This window comes from Cololabis saira, chromosome 15 (genome assembly GCF_033807715.1).
Source record: "Cololabis saira isolate AMF1-May2022 chromosome 15, fColSai1.1, whole genome shotgun sequence".
Classification (NCBI taxonomy): domain Eukaryota; kingdom Metazoa; phylum Chordata; class Actinopteri; order Beloniformes; family Belonidae; genus Cololabis; species Cololabis saira.
Window position 1 is genome coordinate 18268781 of NC_084601.1, and position 22546 is coordinate 18291326.

A 22546-nucleotide genomic window follows, 5' to 3' on the forward strand; every position below is an offset into this window, starting at 1 on the left:
ACGCCAATAACGGGGTTGTAAAACTACAAGAACTACTTTTCTTCTTCCCCACTTAAGATTTATTTATTTTTTGGTCACTGGTATAAATGTTGCCAATCTCATATATTCAAAAGCGCTTTGTACAACCGCACCCTGGAAACACGTGGTGCGCGAGGCTGCCTCTATGCCTGAGTAAAATGGAAAGATAGGTCACTCATTTTTTAATAAAGACAATCCTACACGAGCTGAGACGGATTCATCTGCAGTGTGTTGACCTTGTGTGTTTCAGCGGTCTCGTTTTGGCCCCTCCTCGAGCAGCAGCGAGGGGCAGCCGAGCATCCCTTGGACCAATCCGTTGCCGGTAACATTTCCGAGGGGAGCGAGGGAGCGAGAGGATGAGACGCCGCTGGTCGTCCTGCTGCTTCTCCATCCTCTGTTCTGCTCTACACAGCGACCGGGGAGCTGTGGAATAGGCGTGCGTTACCACCACCACCACCACCCCCCCCAAAAAAATAAAACAATTAAATAACGCATTGAAAACCTCACACCGAAAACTCAACTTTGAGGTAAGGAGACTTTGAAATAGAGGAAGATATGGTTGGTTCTTTATCATTGTTCCTCAAACTCACAGTATCTGTGCATGCAGTGGGGACAGAGATGTGGCTCTGGTCTAAGGTGTGGGAGAACGAACAGATTTGCCGTCAGCTGGCTGACAACTTGACGAGAAAAAAAAAAGAAGAAGTTGTGCAATTTGCATGTCCAGATCGTATCCTTTCAAGTGCACACAATCGGATAAAGAAAGCCTCTTTGGCAGTTTCATTCGAAACGTGCATGGAAAGCAATCCAGTGTTGGCAATCACCGAGTTTCATCCGTGCGTAAATGTGCGCTGACCGTAAAGCCTGAATTATGGTTCCACGTTACACCGACGCAGAGCCTACGCCGTAGGCTACGGCGTACGTCGCACGCGGTACCCTACAGCGTAGGCTCTGCGTCGGTGTAACGTGGAACCATAAATCAGCCTTGAGAGCGCCTCGCTCGAGTGCCGATGTGCGCGTCCCGGAGAGGAATTCGATCCGAATGCGCGAGTTGGTTCGTTTACACTTTAAAACCAAAGCGCACGACAGTTGAATGAATTAAACAGAAGTCGTGCAAGGCGCTTAGAGCAGGGAAAAGAAAGAAAAGAAGAAAAAAAAGAAGATGATTCGGGACCCGCCGGTCCAGGTGGGGGGTGGGATGGTGCTGATGCTGAGGTGCGGGTTTTTTCAGTGGTGCCAGTTCATATCACATCCATTTCACTTGTGTGATTTCACATATTTGAAATATGGTGACCATCTGTTTTCCTCTTAACATCGAGTTTCCCATGAATTTTCTCCCTCCTCACCCCCAACCCCCCCGCCGCTTTATTGCACCGCTTTAATTGGATTTCACGATGTGCCAGAATATTAGACACACCAGGCATAGTACATGGTTCGTTTGATGGTTCCCCCTTTGGTGTGTGATGTGAATTCAGATGACCACATAAGCTAGAGTTGTGTCAGTGAAATGCACATGAAGTTAATTTAATATCTAAGATTCGTCTCTTTTTTCTGTTTATTGGATCCAGGTTGCCGTTTTTTCTTATTGCCTGTGTGTATGGGATGGGTCTGTAGCCTCAGGAAAATGGCTCTGCATCCGCCACACCACGACTCAGAAATCTTATTAAGCTTTCACGGATACCAAGGTGGTAGTGTCAAGGTGGTGTGATTGATCATTCATTCTACAAAAATGCATTACCACAATTTGTAAATAGAGGGGCGGACTTATTATTATCATTTATATTTTAATCTTAAACAAGATGATGTGCAAATTTGATTGTGCAGAAGGAGCGTATAGTTTTCATTGGTGATGCCATCAGTCAGACCTACTTTTTTGCTCAGAATCTATCAGATGTGAAAATAGTGTGATGAAACACTTGTTTCTTTTCTCCAGCTGGACACAAGATTCATCTTGCCTGAACTTGAACAGAAAGGATTTGTTTGACATAGAAATTGAATGTTTTCAAAGAGAAAATGAATCACAGTTTTTACTGCTATGTTTTTACCCACTTTGTTTGATAAAGATTTACTGTAATGTTACACTGACATGTTGTACAGTTACACTTATACATATATTATAAGCTGGAAAAATGTAATGCTACCATTTTGTGTTTGTGTGTGTGTCTGTGTGTGTGGTGGGTAAATACAATCTCTTTAAAACATATCGGCAGTCTTTTTCTGCCAACTAAGATGTTCTCCTTCATGGACCAGAAAAGGCAAGTTAGAATTAAATGACGCTTTCTTTATTTCATGTGGACTAAAAATTACATTTTCTTTTCTTGACACCACCCACCCGCCCCTCCCCACACACATGCACCTTATTTCATTGGCTGATTATTATAGAGACACTCCAAGTTAATGGGGGCAGGATTATGTTCATCTTGCTGTCTGGTTAAGGCCCCTTGCTTACTCATTCTTATACGAGATCTGAGAAAGTGGGAAAAGCAACTTAGACAATGAGAAGTATCAGTATATTATTGCATATGATATAGTCAAAGTGGTTTATAACTTTATGAGTTAATATATAAGACTACAGTACTTATCAGCCAACCAAGGAGTCTACGGCCTAGGGGTACAGCAAGAGTGTGGTTTAAAGCGGTTTTATGTAGCAATACCACTTCTGACCACACGCAGGCACATCGCCCTGACTAAAGGACCGCTGTCAATAAAGTGGTATGAAATTAATAGTGAGTGGCTGGCACATCTTGTAATATAATTTCGTACCACTAGAAGTGCACGTTGTTGTGTCTTACATCTGGACATATTGCATGAACTTTCTTGAGATTTCATATTGATACATAGAATGAGTTTAAGATATCAATATCAACTTGAGAGATTACTCATAATGACAATACTAATATGCTGATATTTAGGGTTTCAATTTGTTAGGGTTTCTATAAATGTTTGAGAATCTATCCGTGGGAAGTTAATTTGGACATTTTGGAATCATTAAAATTTGAAAACAAATTTGAAAACATAGCATAAGATGAAAAAAAAACCAAAACACCTTAAACAAAAATGGAACAGATATATAGTTAGTGAAACAGCTGGAATACCAACAGACGACATGAGAAGATAAGCGCTTCTAAAGGAGTGTGTTAAATCAATCTACAGTGTTAATTTCTGTATGATAAAATAAAGCAGAATAAACAGCTTCATAGTAATGACCTGTCATCATAGTAACTAACGACTTAAATTAAGTTACCTTATATTTAGTGTAGCTGATTTACTGGCTGGCTAACTACAAGCTATATCATATTTAGTATTTATTAGTTAAACTTTAACATAATGGATCAAATCTAGTAAAATCATCCAAACTTATTTGGGCTTAAATATGGAGTACCCACTGATACTTGTGAACTGTGCAGGATTCTGGAAATCTATAAATCTGTGAATCTGATACAAGAGTCCACAGGATAGAAATTCAAGTAGTTTTGATTAAATCTGTCTGTTTTTAAGCAAAATTATAATTTTTCTTTCAACAATCTTCTGCTATAGGTAACTCAGCTCAACTCATCTTTATTTATAAAGCAATTTAAAACAACCACAGCTGAAACAAGGTGCTGTACAGAAATAAATAAAACAACACAGGAACATAAGACAATTTACAAGAAATAAATACTAAAATAATTGTTTATTGTTTTTCAAACTAATTAAAAACAATTAAACAATAACTAAAAACAAACCATACAAACACTAAAACAGGAGCAGAGTCTCATGCTGGGTTGAAAGTCAAGGAATAAAAATGGGTTTTAAGATGAGTTTTAAAAATGGACAGTGATGAGGCAACATGCAGATTTGCAAACATCTACATATATTATTTATGAATTTCTATTGATTGCCAAACGTTCCCATGAGTTCCATGGAAATCGTTTACGCATTTGACTTTTGCACACAGACTGTAGTCAAAGTTTTGTTAACTGGAAGTCCTAAGCCTCAAGTTTGGCGTGCTGGTCACTTGTGTGATGAGTATTTAGGCAGGAAGTTCCTGTATCTGGCGAGCGATCCTTGGATGCTGATTGGACAAAAGCTTGAGGGCATGAGGACAGTCATTTTACAGGAAGTTGGTAAAAAATTTAAAATCTTTCCATGAATTTGAATTTTTGGCACGGTTTGGAAATCACAAACAACACTGAAGTTTACCATGAGCAGATCTTGTGGAGCAATGTGGAGAGATGTTCAGGAAAAAATCCCAAACAGAGGTTGAAAACTTTCTCTCAAAGCCTCAAAAGAAAGCTTTTAATATTAAGTGAGACCATGACTTTTGTACCAAACTTAAGAATCAAAAATGTTCAAGAGATGATTGATTAAATTTCACTTGCTGAAGGCATAAGAAAATATACATCTGCTGTCTTTTCATTTTTAATGATACAACCTAATGATTTTTCTCCACCCAAGAAGCTATTGTGGCTCCAGTAACATTGCGATGTTTTTGTTTTGTTTCTTTTCAATTTATCATGTACGGGCACTGAAATTCCCATCAAAGAAAGGTTTGTGTATTCTGTCAGGTAGAAACTGGAATTGGCCATAACTGTAAAAAGTAGAGAAACTGCTTTTTTTTTAATGGGATAATAGTAATAAAGAACATAGTTTTTAGGTCAAAGCCTACAATATCAGGTTGTTGGATGTCTTTATTGAGCTGGTGAGTTATTATTCCAGCTCAGTGTCCCCTTCATTTCATACCTAAATTGCACTAAAAAAGAGTTCTATTGAGTATTTGTAGTTAATGTCACATATAACAGCAACATTGTAACCCTAGTTCTCTGAGCATTGTTGACAAATGTATTGGTTTGCAGCCCATGCTTGTAAAATATAAAAGCATGTTATCAGATTTTCTTATCATAAATGGCTGCTTTTAGATTTACTATTACTTAATTCTCCAAATATCAGCTGGAACTAATAGAATTTACCTTTCAAGTTCTGTTATCATACAGCAGAAAGCTTAGTGCTGACATCCTGCCGGAACGGGAGAAGTAATAGCGGCCTGCGAGGCAAGGTGAAAGGCTTTGAGTGTTTTCACATCATTACAGCTGCCTCTAAAGCTGACCGCTGCATGGAAACTCAGAGCACAACCGATTGTGTTATTTGAAAGAAAAGCTCTCAGTGTGAATACGGTGCTTTCATTTAAAGTCTGCATGAATGGAAGCTGCTGATGGGAAATTGATACACACACACGCACACACATCCAAGAACATACACGTTTATTTATACACAGAATCCTCATCTCCCTGCCTCAGCCCATGTTTTCTGATTATCTTTCAAATCTTGCAAACCACGTTGAGGCCATTTTGCGTATTCCATATCAATATGGGGCATTTAACTGTTGAGATGGGAGTGTTTGTATGCTGTGTGAATGAATGCATGAACAAACACACCAGGCCAGTCAGGTGTGTTTTATCCACCGCACTTGTGAAGGCCTACAACTGCAGCAGTATCCATGCAGAAGCTGTATCATATCATCAAACCCTCAATTACACAGAGCCCAAAAAATCACAATAAAAAGTAGCGAAACAAAATTTACTTGGATTGATTTCTGCAGCCATTATTCCTCATACTGTACTACACAGCTCAGGTTAGGAGGAGGCTACCATGTCTTATTCATGGTGTAATTTGACTTGCATGCTAATGTCTGGCTGTGGTGATTAACAGTATAATGTTTACCTTGGAGTTAATCGCTTGGTGTAACATTAGTCATTTAAAATGTCGCCTGTCTTGGGGCTGTGTTTTCCTAAAAGATCAAAACAGCAGGGAAGAGAGGAGTTTTTTTTAATTCTTGTCGTTGTGAAACATGGGGGAGCCGAGATGACATGACTAGCTGCTGGAAACATTACTGAAGCTAAAATAAACTGATTTAGTACCAGTGTTTTTTTTTCATATCATATTTTCTACTGTTTTGTACAGTAAAAACATTTTAACTGATGTCAGAACCACACAGGAGGTCCCAAATAACTTTCTGATCTGTTGGTAACACAGGTTAAACAGACAGAAGTTGTTACCATGATTTTTTGTGTTTTTGCTATTAACAGAAAATTCATGTGCATGTTCATATGTTATGTATAACTGATGGCGAAAGAGGGTAATTATTCATGTTCTTGGAGTAGTTTTTTTATGTTTATGTTTCTCTCCTGGCAGAGATTAGTTATTCTGATTCGAATTTGTCATTTAATGCACTTAAGAAATTAAAAATAAGTGAAAAATCATAAGCATAAGTAACAGTTCTCATGAGTAGACTCTAAAAATGAAAAAAAAAAAAATGACTAGGTGATTTATAACTGGCGTGCTGCCCGCTTACTAGGCTGTTTTTATGTGACCATTCCTGCATGCGCCTGGCTGTTTTCCCAACCTTGGCCAGCTAAGTGCATGACTCAAATTGAGGGCTGTTTTTTGTGTTTTGTGTAGTGTCATCTCTCAGACTTAATACTTTCTCACATAGTACCGGTAATAACTTTTACATTTGCATGGAACCTCAAGTCTGTAGGACTGATTTCACATAATCAGTCCTGCATTCGACATTCAAAGAGAAAAGAGGCAGAGGAGATGTGTGTAACACAGCGAACATAAAAAGTATGCACAATTTCATGAAATTGGAGGCTTTTAAAATATAAGGAAATAATGACGAGAACATAAATGTTAGACTTGTTACATCATTAATGTCATATCACAAGCAGGACTGAATTTAAAGGGATTGTGACATGAAAAACACATTTTTCTTGATTTTTTGTGTTTTGTTGGGTGTCTTGACATCAATTACACCCAAAAAACAACGAACTTTTAACATTCAGTGTATTGTGTGCTTTCTGGGATTTTCCGCATAACTATGCAAAAACGGCGCACCTGGTTTGGTGGCGGATCGTTACGTAACGATCCGCTAAATCACCGCCCCCTCCACCCAGCTCCCTGCCTCCTCTCCTCTCCAGTGCACCATAAAGGCTGATTTATGGTTCCGCGTTACACCGACGCAGAACCTACGGCGAAGGGTTACGCGGCGACGCGCACCGTACGCTGAACCCTACGGCGTATGCTCTGCGTCGATTTAACGCGGACCATAAATCAGGCTTAACACGGAGCTGTTTACAGCCTCTTCTGTTCTAATCACCGGAGGAAAACTGCTAAGAAGACCCGCGGCCACTGACTGGACTTAAGATAAGGGGACACTTTATTTACATGCCTTTATTTTTATGATTGTTTGCTGTGGTTCGCCGTGCTGCTTTTCCGTGCATGCTTTGCCTGTCGCTCCCGGCGCCTGTCGCTCTCCGACGCCGCTGTGAGCGTATGGCTGGAGGAGGAGGAGGTTTGGAGGAGGAGCGGAGCAATGATTGACAGGAAAGGGGGGAAAGGAAGCATTTTTCACGGTGCAAAAAAACACTGTAATAAAAAGCCAGGAAAAGAGTACCAGATTGAAGTTTTTCTTGTTACACTCTTTTAGACACATTTGAGGGATGTTGGCCAAGACTTTTAATAGTGTTAAAAGCATGTTAAATAATGATGTCACAATACCTTTAAAGACAATTTACCACAGCTTTATTGTCTAATTCTATCTATCTCTTTTTAAATTCTACCACTGTCTGCTTTGCAAAAAAGTTCAGGGTCCCCTTGAATTGCCAGAGAATCTCCTGCGTACTGCTCTTTTAAAGTCATTCCATAGGTTTTCGATGGGGATGATTGGTTGCTGACTTGGCCAAGATACAGATTTCCTTACCTGAAGCCATGTTTTGGTTGATTTCGATGCATGTTGTGGGTGATTGCCATGTTGGAATGTGAAATTCATCTTTATTTCCAGCTGTCAAACAAAGGACAGAAGGTTTTGCACCAAAATATCCTGGTCTTTGGACCTATTCATTTTCCTACACTATCTTTTGAATCCTGCACAAGAAAAGGCTGTGTAGAACAAGACAGGAGTCATTTCTCACAGAAAAGGAATCAGCAAACCCACCCCAAAAATTAATGAAGTCACTCCAAACCACGTGAGAAAATGTGTTTTGGTCTGATGAGACAGGTATGTTTAGTGCAAAGTCAATACAGGGCAATCTCCAAGGAACGCCATGCCAACAGTGAGGCATGGTGGGAGTAGCGGTATACTTTAGAGCTGCTCTCCTTCAGCTTTGCCAGGGGCACTTGTCAAAATAATCAAATGCAAGGAGTGACCAGTACCTGCCAGTCTGTGCTTCCTTCAGCATTGCTGTTTGCTTCTTGGTCGGCTCCCTGATAAGTTTTCTCCTCGTCCTCCCATAAAATTTGTCGTCTTGATCTTTGCACGTTGTTACAGACATTTCACTAAGACATAAAACAATTGTGCCATTTCAAGAACAAAAGGGCAGAGTCTCGTTTAAAGGGAAGGACACACTGAAACCTGACATGGGAACATCTCTTCCTATAAACACTGAGAATAACTAGCCCCTGATTCATTTAATTTCTGTGTCCCATCACTTGTTTGAGTCAGATATGAAAAAGGAAAAGCATATATAAGTATGTATGGTAGATGGGAAGCAAAGTAAAGATTGCTTCCCTTGCTTTATAGCATCAGAAATGAAAAGCACAATCTTATGTGAAAGCCTTTCTGAATTTGGTCAATATAATCTTTCTATGTTTTAAGCCGTGGTAAAGGTTGTTCAAGGTGGGCCTAATACCACTCTAACATTTCAGTGAGTCTTTTTGTTATTGCTTATTTACTCCAGTGTCAAAAAGGCTTTCCTAGCTCCTCTCTTGCAAAATGAAGCACTGACAGTAGTAAAAGTGCTAATAAAATAGTGAGGGCATGTTTTGTTAATCCAGGTTTAACAGACACATACATGCACATGCTAAGTCGCACCCTTCACACCTTCTCTTTCAGTTGGGTGCACCGTCCCACACATACCATTGTAACCACGGGGGTCCTACTCTAACTAGAGTGTTAGCACCTTGTCTTGACACCTATCCCCCTCTCTGATGGTGCATACATAATCATACCCGCTGTTGTTCTTGCAGGATAACAGGTCCACTCAAAGTCCCCATTAATCGTACAGTACACGCTCACAGTCGATCGAGAGACCTCATAACTTGCTCAAAATGATGTAATGGGTAGAAACAGCATTGTGCAAGCACTAACACTTCACTGCAAATGCTGTGTGTGAATCATCTTGCGGATGGGACCTGAAAGAGAGCTTGCAGGCGAGCAGCAAGGTTAAAGAGGCGAGGGTAATTGCTGTAACCTATCTGGGTGGAAAAATGTTTGCTCGTGTTCCCAGTGTACTGTTCTTTGATGCACTTGGGCATGAAATCGTTCCCCTTTCCACCCAAGCATGCCCCAAGCCTAAGTCCAGCTCCCATCCCTTGCCAGCCGAGGTGGCCTTTCTGCATGCGTGTGCATGTGTCTTTTGTACATCATGATTGTCTGTTTGCTTTCAGTTGCCTTCGTGATTAGTTACTTGAGCGTTTGTGAATGAGTGTGTTTGTCGGGGCTTGAGAGGTGTGGGGGTGGGGCAGGGGTTTGCAGAGGGTGGTTGAGTACTGGGCATCAGCTGGGCCCTTTTCATTCCTTGCTGAATGACATAGTGAGCGCTGCAGTGATTATGGGCTGCAAAGAGAATAGCAAGAGAATCACAAAACTAAAATCAGAGGGAGAACTGGGAGGAATATACTTCAAGTGCTTCCGGAAACATACGAGTACACATTCATTCATTTGCACTGACGAGGAAGTGTGTGTTTTGGGATGGGTACAGTTTTTAATCAAGCTTTCTTTATGATTGATAGACTGGGTTATTCCATTATGAATTACCATGACATGGCAGTTCAGGTCACACTGTAAGGAAACTATGACTTCATCCCTGAATGTGTTTGTAAGTTTTTGAGTTTGACAAGACTAGAATAGAAAAATAACAAACTGCTTCCTGCGGTGTTATGTGCTCTGGAGATGTGTGTTTGCACTGCAGTTACACTGTATATTCTGTGGTGTTTTCAGGAGACATTAACATATTCTGTGCAAGTTTGCCATGACAGTCGGGAAAGGCAAAAGTAAAAGAGGCAGTTGGCACCCAAAAGCGCATTCTTCTTCTGCATGACTGAATAGATACGTCCTACTGTTTTCATGAAAATTGCATACAATGACTCGTCTTCATCAAGACATAAATTGCAGATCTTTACTGGATTTAAAATATTGATAAGTGAAAAAATTAGTGTCTGAAGCCCTAGAAACCATGCGGATATCTCATCCTGAATTGAATTGCTTGGTAGTTGCACCCTTGTACTGCTCTCGGAGAGTATGAAAGGATATGATGCAGTGTGATAAACAGTAATGCTTTCAAGCATTTTGAGTGTAAAACAAAGCAGTATTGTGGTAATGTAAAAGATGACACAATGGCTGTGCTGCATATCACTGGCACATAAGAGCAATGCATAACAAGGGGAGAGAGCACACTGCCAATAACATGGCAAATGTAGAAAATAGAGATGCACCGATTGACCTGCCAGGGACCTGAATTTGACCGACAGATCAACCTCACTTTTTCACCGATTACGTTCCAGTCCATTTTGCACACGGGCCATATAATAAAAATAAGCAAATTAAGCGAGAAAGCGCTGTGTATATAGGAGCAGAAGCAACATGATAATGTGGACATTTTTAATGACCATGAGTTCAAATATTGTTGGAATGATGATCTGAAACGTCACGCCACAGGTTTTCTGAAAAGCCGTTTAGATATCTCTTTTTTGTCGAAATGTGGGGCACGTTATTTTGTAAATTGGCACGTGAAGCCGACTCAAACACGCCCATCTTATGTCAATCAATGTCTGCCGTGGCCACCAGGTCCATCAGCCCCATCCATGACGGAGTAGCTGCTGGCGAACATTTACAGCAGAATTTTCTGATTCAAATATCGTTTTAGTGATGAAATTAGTAATGACTGCTGCGTTTAGGAGACGCCGGGTCTCCGGAGAGTACAAACTGCTGATTGTGTCGCTAAGCTTCATAGCGTGAGGGTGACTGATGAGGAAGAGATGATGGCTAGCCATTGGCTAAGCAGCCTACCAAACAAAAGGCCTTGCCCCACGGTATAAATACATGAATCGCTTTATATTAATTCATTTGAAGTGGTATTAGAGCCTTATTGGATGTGAAATCAAGTAATGAAAAACAAAACTGTTTTTTGAATCAGTATTTATATATGTTTATTTCTGCTGTAAACTTACACATCTTAATATGGAATTCAATAGAGGTACATTTATTTAAAGCAAAAAAATAAATTATGAATTCACCTGATGTGGTACAAAATGATAATAGACAGTAGTCATCATTTGAAGTGGATTAAAAACACACGTTATGAAAAAAAAAATGAATATCAGTTATTGTTACAGGAAAACTTTGATTAAATGTTTTGATCCACTTCAATTGATGTATATCTCAAAAACAACTAGGGCTGTAATCTCCCGGTGGACTGGTCGATTTATTAGTCCATGCGACCTGGCTCGACTAAAATATGATTGGTCGATTCTTTAATTTAATTTAATTTCATCTGGAGGGAAGTACCAAGTTCTAAAGGGAGTGTTTTCAGAGCACACCTCTTTCACAGGTACTGGTCTATCTTTGGACACCCCCGTGTTTTTGCTATTTTGGATTAGCCCAACCCACTGACCAGAGACGGATACACTGTAAAGTAGAAGGACGAGGTCCGGTGATTTGTTGAACTCTATCATGTCATCGACATCTGCAGTGTGGCAGAATTTCATCAAAATAGACAATGGGAAAAAACGTTGAATGCGAACTTTGCAAGCAACCGTTTGGATATCACGGCTCCATGTATCACCTGAAAACGGTAAGCCAACTTGCCTCATCCGTTTTGACAATATGAACATATCAGAATTGTCATGTTTTAATGTTTTAGTGTAATAATTGTTTTGTAACAGAAGGCGCATGCGCCCGCAAAAACGGCGCATCCCGGTGCTGGATGTTAAAGGCTGATTTATGGTTCCGCGTTACACCGACGCAGAGCCTACGCCGTAATAATTCAGGTTTAATAATAATAAGCCTCTCAAACCCAGCTGTGTGCTGTTAACGTAATTAGCGTCGTCTCGCGCTCTCGGAGTGGGACGTTTTATTCAATATATATTCACATTAAAATCTGGCATTTATTTGAGCTCAACCAAAATATGCGTAAGCCCCACTGTAGTTGAACCAAAAAAAACAACAACTAAATACTCGCCGCCACCATACAGCAGTGCAAACTGGTAGTGTCGGTCAATTATTAAAACATGACAAAACAATTGTTTTATATAAATAATGTTGCTCCTATTAATTTCGACATGCTGCGTAATGTTACTCTTACCATTGCTGGTATTTATTATAAATATAAGTTAACGGTTTATTATAAATATAAGTTAACGGTTAACTATAAATATTACTATATACATTGTTCCTGGATTTGCAGGCATTGTGGCCATGAAATGCATCTGCATTTCGTAGCCACAATGTGTGTGAATTTAGGTGAGGTGAACTGTAGAAAAATGTTTATTATAATTTGATATAGGTCTTTTTTTTCATTTTTTTGGTTCAAATGTTGAGACAGGAGGAAGCCTTAAAAAAAAAAATCTGTCAAGTTGTTAATGAGAAACAGGGGTGGGATTAAATACATTTTCTTCTTCCCACTCCCTTTCGAGTGTTGACGAATTAATTTGTATTTTGAACCTGCACCTGATAAACCTGATAAAAGGTATTTGTTTAATTTTATGTTGCACGCAGGTAACTTATGTTATGTTTATTGCTCGAAATAAATAAAATATGAAATGATATGAAATTAATTAGTTCCAGTGCAAAACATTAGGTCAAAAACGATTTAATAGCAAATGGACGATGTCGAAATGTGAGGGCTTCAGTCGACCAATAATTTCTTTGGTTGATTACAGCCCTAAAAACACAGCGGGAGGTTCAGTTATAAAGTCAATATGACCCACTGTTTCTATAATGATGATAACACGTTCCATATAGCTGCAAATAACTACATAATTACTATTTCCAGTAGAAATTATACAGAAACAAATAAAAATATATAGTTTATGGTAAATAATAAAAACCATGATGCAAAAAAAAGTGGAGCTTTAAGTTTAAAAAAAAAATTGGACAATTAAAGTTCCCCCCAAAAAATCGGAACAGGCAAAAATGGCATCCACAGGTCACTCACAAGAAAATTGCAATAGTTGCATATCAGGTAGAGAAAATAGAGCAAGAAATTGAGATGATGGTAAAATAGAGCCACTATTTGATCAGATTTTGACATTTGACAATTTCTGACACTGTAAAACTGTTGATGATGCAAATGAGTGATTATTGAATTGAAACCTGTAAAAAAAACACCAAATTGCATGAGTAATTTTCATTGGCAGGGTGATTGGACATATTTTGATATGTCCCCCTCCATGAAAGGTTGCTAGCATTACTTTATTGGTAAAGGCCTGTTTGAGTAGCCACACTTTCTCCCTTCTCTGTTGCACGCTGGCAAATAAACAGCATTTATGTCTGAAAGCAGCATTTGAAGCTGTAGCCTCACATACCAACCCCATAATTTAACTCAGTGACAGTTTTTTTCTTGCTGTAAATATAAGTTTATGTTGATATATAGCCTATGCTTCCATTTGTGAGGGTGCACAGATACAGTTACACTGAATCATCATTGGAGGAAGGGAGGACTGAACCTTTACATTCTTATGAACAGAATATCTAGAAAAATCTGAATTGGTGAAAGACAAAACATATAAAAATAAACTTATAGATGGGTTTAATTCTGCTCACCAAACTGCTAGACAGAATCTGGTTTTGTTTGTAGTGCTTCTATAATTTGCCATGTTTACAACAGAAAAAGATGCGCATTGCAATTATGCCTCAAAATAAGTGACTCATAAGGACCGTGTGGAAAAATAAATTTTAATATTTTCAATGGACTAGTAACCAAGGCAACTTTGAAAAGATCCAAGCCCAAGAATAAAACAAAGTGAGTAAAAAAGGTTCCTCAAAGGTTGAAGAGTTGGTGGTTCTTGTGACGGAGGGTTTCACATGCACACACACATTTCACATCATTAAGCAAGACTCCAACATTTAAAGTGACATTAATGCTTCTTTTTGAAATCTTGGTGCATAATTGAACATTCAACTTAAAAAAACGAATGTACTTTTGAACAAAATGCAACAGAAAAGAAATTACAGTCTACAGTAACCCATTTTTTGCATCAATTAATAGGTTGAGATTATAAATGATGGGGTAAGTTTTATTCGTCTGAAAAAATGTAATACATAAAAGTCCAGGAGCAAATGTCAGTAATAAAACTGATTTCAACACTGGAATGGGCTTTCAGCAAATATTTGGTGTGAAACATGATAACATTATTAAGGCGCCACATCTCAGAAGTATCTGCTGCTTGGTGTTGTGTATTTTGGGCTCAAGTGATGTATCACATTTCTGAAACTTTTACCTCAACTACATAAAACTGAATTACCCATTTCCTCATAATAGCTTTTTTTTTCTCTCATTGCTGGTTCCATGAAGATAAGACAGGCTGCTGGCTGTGTGCACCTTATTGCCTTTTTTTTTTTTTTCAACGCACTGGACGTGTTTAGTGCAGTGATGTTTTTAATGTTGGATAACGTTTGTTGTCCCAAAGACTTTGGTTGTAACTTCTTTTAGTTTTTCCCCTTAACAAAGATTTCAGTTTGCCATCTTTGGGTATTCTGTACTTGAAAATGTCCAAACTGACATGTTTGACACGACCAGTCAAGCAACTGCATCCTTACTGTATATATGCAGCAGCAGGTTCTGTGTGACGTACTGTAAATGGCACTATCATACGAAGCATGGAAAGTTCTTCATGTGTATCCACATTTTGCTGATTTTGTTCGAACCCTTGGACTTGTCCATGGTCTTGATTACCGGTTAAGATGAGCACGATACCCATATGGGTTATATATTACAGTAAAGATGCCCTGGATTGGAGGCTTTTGGCTGTTATTTCCCAAACCATCATGGTCAGTCAGTCAGTCAGTTTATATTTATGGTATTCATGGTCAGCATCCTGATGATCTTTGTGGAAGACATACAACAAAAGCTGCAACATTATTCTTCCAGTATAAATAGAGTGACTGCAATGAAAACACTTGAAAAATCCTTTTTAGAAAATCAGGCTGATTGATTATTTATGAAATTATCTCCGCTCACGAGAAAGGAAATGGAAATGGCTTTGTGGAAGACTTGATGTTAAATTATATGACTTGCCTGACCGGACAGTTTTGTGCTCCAGACCATGCCACTGATTTGTTTTACCTGCCGATGATGACAGAATGGAGGAGAGCGATCTGGAGGAGGGCAGGAATAAAAGAGGCGGGGATGATAGCCTAATGGAGTGGATGAGCAATTGCATGTGTGAGTCATGATGAAGGGGTGGCAGTCATTTGATGAATGGATGATAGTGGGTGGAATGATGAGACGAGTAGCCTTTAAAGCTACATTGTCTGTTGGAGATTCATTTTATTTACTCCATGTCCTCCTAAAAGAGCTCCTTGCCTGACTTCTGTCATATCCATATTTCCTGTCTTTCAGCTTTTAGTTCTCACTTCACATCTTTAATGCCATGCTTACTCTTCTCTTCCTTTCTGTATAGTTTTCTCTTCTTATATCATCTCCTTGCCTCCTCCCCTTTCTCATCTTCTCTCCTAACATCTGCCTCTTGCGCTGCCTCCATTTACCAGACTTTGCCCACTATACTTCCTTGCCTTACTGTGACCTCTATCTCCCATCCCCCACTCTCCCATACCAATAATAACCTTTCCATCACTCCAACACTTTTCCCCTCTGTGTTTTCCTACCTCTTTTACATGGAGCGGTCTCTTGCCTCCTCTCCGCAGCTCTCTTTCTCTTGTAAGCGGGGCAGGTGGCAGTGAGTACACGCTTTCAGTGGGACATGCCTGTGCTCAGATTTAAATAGATAATGGCAGAGCCTAGTGCTTGTTGGGCCCCTTGAATAATGCAAGAGCTCCTGAAGGCATTGTTGCCAGGCATCACTGATGGTGACATGCATAAACCAGCTCACAAGCTTGCAATATTGATACCTTGCGCGAAAAAGGGACTTCCTCTTTCTCCTATATACTGGCTTTTTACTTTACAATTAAAGTTGGCTTTTATTGTAAAGTTTATTGTCCCCTCGAGACAAGCAGACGTTTTACATGCTTTACCGAAGGGTCATGAATGATGAATCCGTTTCTCCATATTTTGTAACAAAGCTCTAGTATAGTACCCAAAGGAATTGTAATGTTTGCCCACGAGGAGCGGAGAGGGAACTGTTATGTCATTGCTACTGAGCCTGGAGAAAAAGGTTTTTTGATATTTCAGTGGACAAATTAGACTCATACATCACATAAAAAAAAAGTATTTTCTCTTCATGGTTCTGGACTCATAAAAATCTGCATTGTCTGAAAATTTCAGAAAATCATTTTAAAACAGGCATTTGCAAGACTGCGTATCACCACTACACCCCTAAGCTCTTTCTTTAATGTATTATACAATCTCTTTGACATGAAACAAGAGTCATGGTCTCTGAGTTCAATTTTGGGGGGCATATTTAAGTCTTGTTTAGATTGAAGGTGCTTTTAGATTGGATCCCGCTATTATTAAGGGATGATGAACACATGTTTAACCCGCGTTGGCAATGTAAATGCAAGGCGTGTTATTTGTCACCTCGAGCCTGAAGGCGAGTTGAGGAAAAGGAAGGCGAGTCAAGAGGCATTATCCACGAAAGATAAAGTAATCTGTGTGGGCGTGTAGAATGAGGTATTGTCCCAACATCAGCAGGGTAATGTGCGCTGTGAGGACGATGGACGAACATCGGAACGACCCGCGGTTAAGACGACCCTCGGAGGCGAGTTATCTTTGGGGCAGCTCAACACGCCACCCCGCGTTGGTCAGTGTAAAAGGGGCACATGACACGCTAGATCCGCACATTAAACGCAGGGTATTCCTGTTAGTCCACGTTTGTATCCACTGATCAGCCACAACATAAAACCCCTGACAGGTATCGTCAGAAAACATGGCTCGGCTGGGTAAAACTTGCCTCTTGGCATCCATATGAATACAGTATTCCTTCCAGGGTTTCCGTTGTCCGGTAATTGCCGGACTTTGTCCGGTAAAATATGCCGAAGTCCGGTATTTTATAATCTCTCCGGTCAAAATGTCCAGTGAAAATACTCACTGGTGCTGCGGGACTAGAGTCCCCGGGAGTACCGCGGAGGGACACACCGAGCCTCGGTGCCGGGAGGAAGCGGAGCTGCGGCGCCGATATCCACGTGTGCGTTGATTTATGGTTCTGCGTCGCACCGACGCAGAGCCTACGGCGTAGAGTACGCGTCGCCGCGTACCTTACGCCGTAGGTTACGCGCAACGCAAGCTTCTGCAATATTTATTTATTTTTTGAAGTTCGCTCGCGAGTCAATTGACGGGACTTATTTTATTTTAAATACCCTGTTTTTCAATAAAAATACTATTAAATGACTTGCATTGATATCGTACTACTGCATATGATTTATTTTTAACCTCAATACATTCATATATAGCCTATGTGACCGGAATTTCAAACATTTGTCCGGTAAATTGAAACCCTGCCGGTTACATTGTCCGGTGCCAATTTTTTCTAGCGGAAACACTGATTCCTTCCATTTTCAACACCCTCCTAGAGTTCTTTGCAGCTTAATCACACCTTCCAACGTGACAAAAATATTTCCTCCACAGTAAAGCTGCCTCCCCCAGCAGGTCAGCAGAGGGTCCCTCAATAATTTCTTTGGAAGCACTGAAAGAACACAAAACAGTCTTTTGGGACCTGGAACTTGTGCCAGGATGTGTTGCTAACATCTCAGTAACAGAATATCTGAGAGTGTCCTTTTTCCAGAGCCTGAGTGGACAGAGCTGCTTTGGGAGCACAAGGAGGACCTATTCAATAATAAGTGAGTAATTATGGTATGGCTCATTGGCGTTTATGGCCCAGTAACAGCTTCTTACGTGGCCAGCCTGTCCTTGTGCACTGTCATTGCTACCCTGCGTTTCCCGACTTCTTGGTTCTGTTGGATGTCCTTGTGTGTGATGCATTTTCTGCCCAGTAAAGGACATTTTTGCTATTCCTTCCTCCCTGAAAGGCTGTAAGTTGCTCCAGGAACACAGAGTCTTGGTTTAAACTGCTTCAGGTAGAAGGTTCGGTTTCAAACGTGCTGGCTTAAATCTTTCTATCATGAGGTTCTTTTTCGAGTCAATAGAGATGCGTGAGTTATAGGGGTGTAACAATATATCGTACCACGAAATTTCGCGATACAAAAACGTCACAATACGTGTCGTGGAGGTGACAAAGTGTATCGCGATATTGTGTTATTAATATTAATCTATTGTGTTGACTAGAAACGCGCATCCGACCGCGACCACGGCCGCGACCGCATCTCGACCCGCGGACCAAAATCTTACTACGCTCAGAAGAAACTAGTACCATTTTGCGATCCCGTTTTGAGCTCTGAACCTTTACTTATGTAAGGCTGGTGTAGAGTTAAGCCTTACCTTATTAAATTAAACCTTTTTCGGGTCGTGAGTAGGATAAACACGCGGGCAACTTCTGCTGAGCTCCAGTCAGTGTACTTTAAAGTCCGCTCAACAGCGTAGGATTTTAGAGCATCAACACAGCACCTAGTGCTGTATCACTCCGCCCAATCTAAAACATATTAACAACTACAGATAAACTGACTAGTGTCATTATAGTCCCTGATTTACATCAGAATATAAAGAATATATTTATAAAATAATGAACCCTGAATTACCAAAATAAACTTCTTAACAAAAATAAATCTCCTCTTACACTTATAAGGTGAGCATGAATCAATCTTTTTTATGATGTAAAATTGTATGTATTTACTTTTATTTATTTATTTAATTTTAATTGTTAAATTAGAAAGAAAAAAGTCAAATCATACATGAGAGAAACTATTCAGTTTGTGGCAAAATATTTTTACTTGTATGAAACTGAAGATGCATAATGCAAACCTGACATTTACTTTTAGTTCAGTTTGTGGAAAATGGTTGGCCTGACTTTCTCTTTAAAACTTAAACAGTTATAAAGCATTACAAACTGTAACAAAAGGGCAAACACACAGCATTGTTTTGTATTTTGTGTCTTTCAAATAAAAGACAATTTTTTCCAGTCATATGTTCCTCATTCAAGGTTGTTAAAAAAATATTGCTATAATATCGTATCGTATCGTTATCGTGACCTCAATATCGTGTATCGTACCGTATCGTGAGATTAGTGTATCGTTACACCCCTAGTGAGTTAGTTGGTCGACTTGCACTGCATTTGCTTCGGGTGTGAGTTTCCACCATTGTCCACATCTATGTTTTAGTCCTCCAACGTGTCCAATATGTAACCTGCCCCTCACCTAGTTTCAGCTGGGATAGGTTCAAGTGAGTGTAGAAAAAGGATGCATGTATTGAATTGCAAAAACATGTATCATTCGATTTGGCTGTTATGAAAGTAAATGTGCTAATTCTGATGTGGAATTAGTCCTTTAAATCAATCTGCTGTGTGAAATTAGTCAAAAGAGCACGACAAACAAATAGGAAAGTTGGAGGATGGGAGCCACATGCCAATCTCTACGGAAGTCAGGATTCTTAAATTATAGAAAATTAAATGTTGCAGGTTTGTACTCCATAGAAACCAATGAGGAACTTAGCTGTTACTTAGGCTGTTATAAAAACTTAATTATAGACATGATTGTTCAGCTGTGTCCCTTTCTCACGCACTGATGACTATCAGTGTTAGTCATTCTGTCATGATCATTACTCCTCTGAAGTGGGAGCCTGCTCGTCTCATCTGAGATTGGCTGCTTCAGAATATCCAGGCACGATTTGTAATGCCTGTTGTCAGTTCGGGGGATGAAAGAAACAAAACGGGATGCACATAGCTTTATTAAGCGTGACTGGCAATTGTGAAGAAAGTGGGACTTCTTTTGCTTTGCTGTCCTTTCTTGGTTTTTATAATTTGGGAAATGCCTGGGAAAAAAAAGTATTTTAAATGAGGCAATAACAGGAACTGTAAAAAAAACAAAAAACATGTCATTGTTACCTGGCATCCATGCTGCTAGCTATGCACAGGTGCTTGAGGAAAGAAGATGAAATGAAGATTGAAGTTTTTTGTGTTATTTTCTTCTCTGGCTTGTTATTTCTTTTTTTCAGCAATGCTTTTTCCTGGAGGGTGCATCTTAGTCTTCAAGTACACAGGGTTTTGTCCCTCAGGGGAGCATTTTGAGCGTAGCTGCCTTCAGCTGCCTGTCAGAGAGAAACTGGAGAGTAGGAGAGTGGAGACAAAAATGGAGGACAGGTAGCCACTAGACAGTTTGATGATTGGGGTGCTGAGTCACACGACGCTAGGATGACAAGATTGCTGATTTGCAACAAGGAGGAGGGGAAAAAAAGAAGGAAAGGAAGACAAAGGGACTGCCTAAATTAGAGTTTGTAGTTGTAAAGTCTCATTGGGCTTGTTCCTCCTTTAGTGCGTTGCTCACAAAAGCAGGCGCATGTGCAAAATATCTCTTTTTCAGTTTCCCTTCTCCTGCTGTCTCTCCCTGCGGGGGGTCTGTCTTTGAGTCTGTAAGGTAGATGAGGCATAAATCCTTCCATATATCTTGCCATCCATCAAAGGTGTGATACAGTGAGCGCAAGAGTGTCGACTGTCGGCGGCGTTCTCTCCAGAAGCTGACAAATAGGAGGCCTAAAAGCTGCACTCTTACATCTCCAACAATAACGTGTGGCTCGGGCATCATGTTGTGTGTGTGTGTGTGTGTGTGTTGATGGGATTTATCATTGTGCCACATGTTCTCCATGTGCATGTGAGCAGAAATGTCAGTGGCACATTAGCACTTTTCCAGCACGCTACTGCCAGGTCCATCACAGTGATGCTTGGGTGATAGGGCTCCTCAGAAATAACTGTGACAATGGAGAGTGTCATTTTAAGGACATTTTGTGCATCACAAATGTAATTTAAAAAAAACACCATAATAATGTAAGTTTTACATTTTTAAAGAGCTAGGAACTTTGGAAAGATTGAGACGCTTTAATTAAAATGTGGCAAATTTTACAAAAGCATTAAAAGTAATTTGATTAATATTCTTCACCTGACCTGATTCACCAAAACAATAGAATTCATGTATTTTTTACAACCTGACTGAGTGAAGAAGTTGTATACATTGATTGATACAGTGAATATTAGTGCTGGAATGCATATCGACATTTTCTATATGGATTGTGCATAAATTGAGCTCTGAAATTAAATCAAAACTTACATTTAAATCAACAACTGTAGTATAAAGAATAAAACTCACCTGAAACTCATTAAGTGTTTGGTTGATGGTTTTCAAGACACATGCTGAGTGGTTAGCCTACACTAATAATCCTGATTAATTACAGTGGAGCCTGTAGACTGGTTATGTATTATAAACATAAATAAATCAAATGTATCATCAACATGAACAACATTTAGCCCAGAAATTCATATGTTTAAATCGTGTTACATTTTACTTTAAAATATGGCATATTTTGTCAGACTATGGTTTCAAAACTATAGTTGTACGTTTGTTTTGAGAAAGCCTAAAAGTTTGTAATGAATTTCCAGAAAACAAACCCAAACAATATGTCATATATCTAAAGTCACATCAGACACACGCCATCCCAGAGGGGGTTAGGCCTGACTCCAGCTCCCTCCCTCATTTTCCCCCTCAAGTACTTTAAGTGAAAAACAAAACAAAACTAAAATGTGTTCAAATGATTACACATACTCTGTAAAATACATTTTGATGTCAAAAAGAACACAAAAAAAACTTTACTTATTAATTTAGCACGGATCTATCACTTACTTGTGCCTTTGTGAACCAGTTGGATCATCTGTTGTAAATGGTTTATTCCAGCCAGCACAAGTTATATGAATATTTACATAAATATCAAAACATTTAACATAGTTCATGGACAAAGCTATTTTAAGCTTTTTTTTTTTTAGATTAATATGCTACAAAATGTGAGCAGATCTTCATCACATAACGTTACAATAATAGGCTAAATGTGCTTAAGTTCATAACCTGTGAGAAATCCAATTTCCTCATATCTCTACAAGAAGAATTAAGAGAATCCTTGCTGAACCTGCTTTAGCAGCAATAACGTCAAACAAGCGCCTCCAGCAGCTCCGGATCAGACCCGCACAACATTCACGAGAAATTTTGGACCAAGGTTTACATAACTGCCTCTGCTCAGACAAATCTGGAGGATGTCTGGTGTGAACGTCCTTCTTAAGGTCATTCCACGGCATCTCCATGGGGTCACGGTCAGGGCTCTGACCAGACCCCTCCGAAAAAGCAGATTTTCTCTTTCAGAAGAAGTTCTTTGGTTGAATTAGTTGACAGATGGGGGTCATTGTCCTGCTGCATTATCTAACTTCCACTAACCTTCAACTGAAACTGCAG

The 22546-nt window shown here is 39.6% G+C and overlaps 2 protein-coding genes across 2 annotated transcripts in view; one reads left to right on the forward strand and one right to left on the reverse strand.

The window, feature by feature from the left end:
- Window positions 1–22546, reverse strand: part of gja4 (gap junction protein alpha 4) — a 146429-nt gene that overhangs the window by 15669 nt on the left and 108214 nt on the right. The window lies entirely within an intron of this gene.
- Window positions 428–22546, forward strand: part of dlgap3 (discs, large (Drosophila) homolog-associated protein 3) — a 176850-nt gene continuing 154731 nt past the window's right edge. The window contains exon 1 of the mRNA XM_061741000.1: window positions 428–545. The gene's annotated coding sequence lies outside the window, so the exon portion shown is untranslated. The remainder of the gene's footprint in view (window positions 546–22546) is intronic.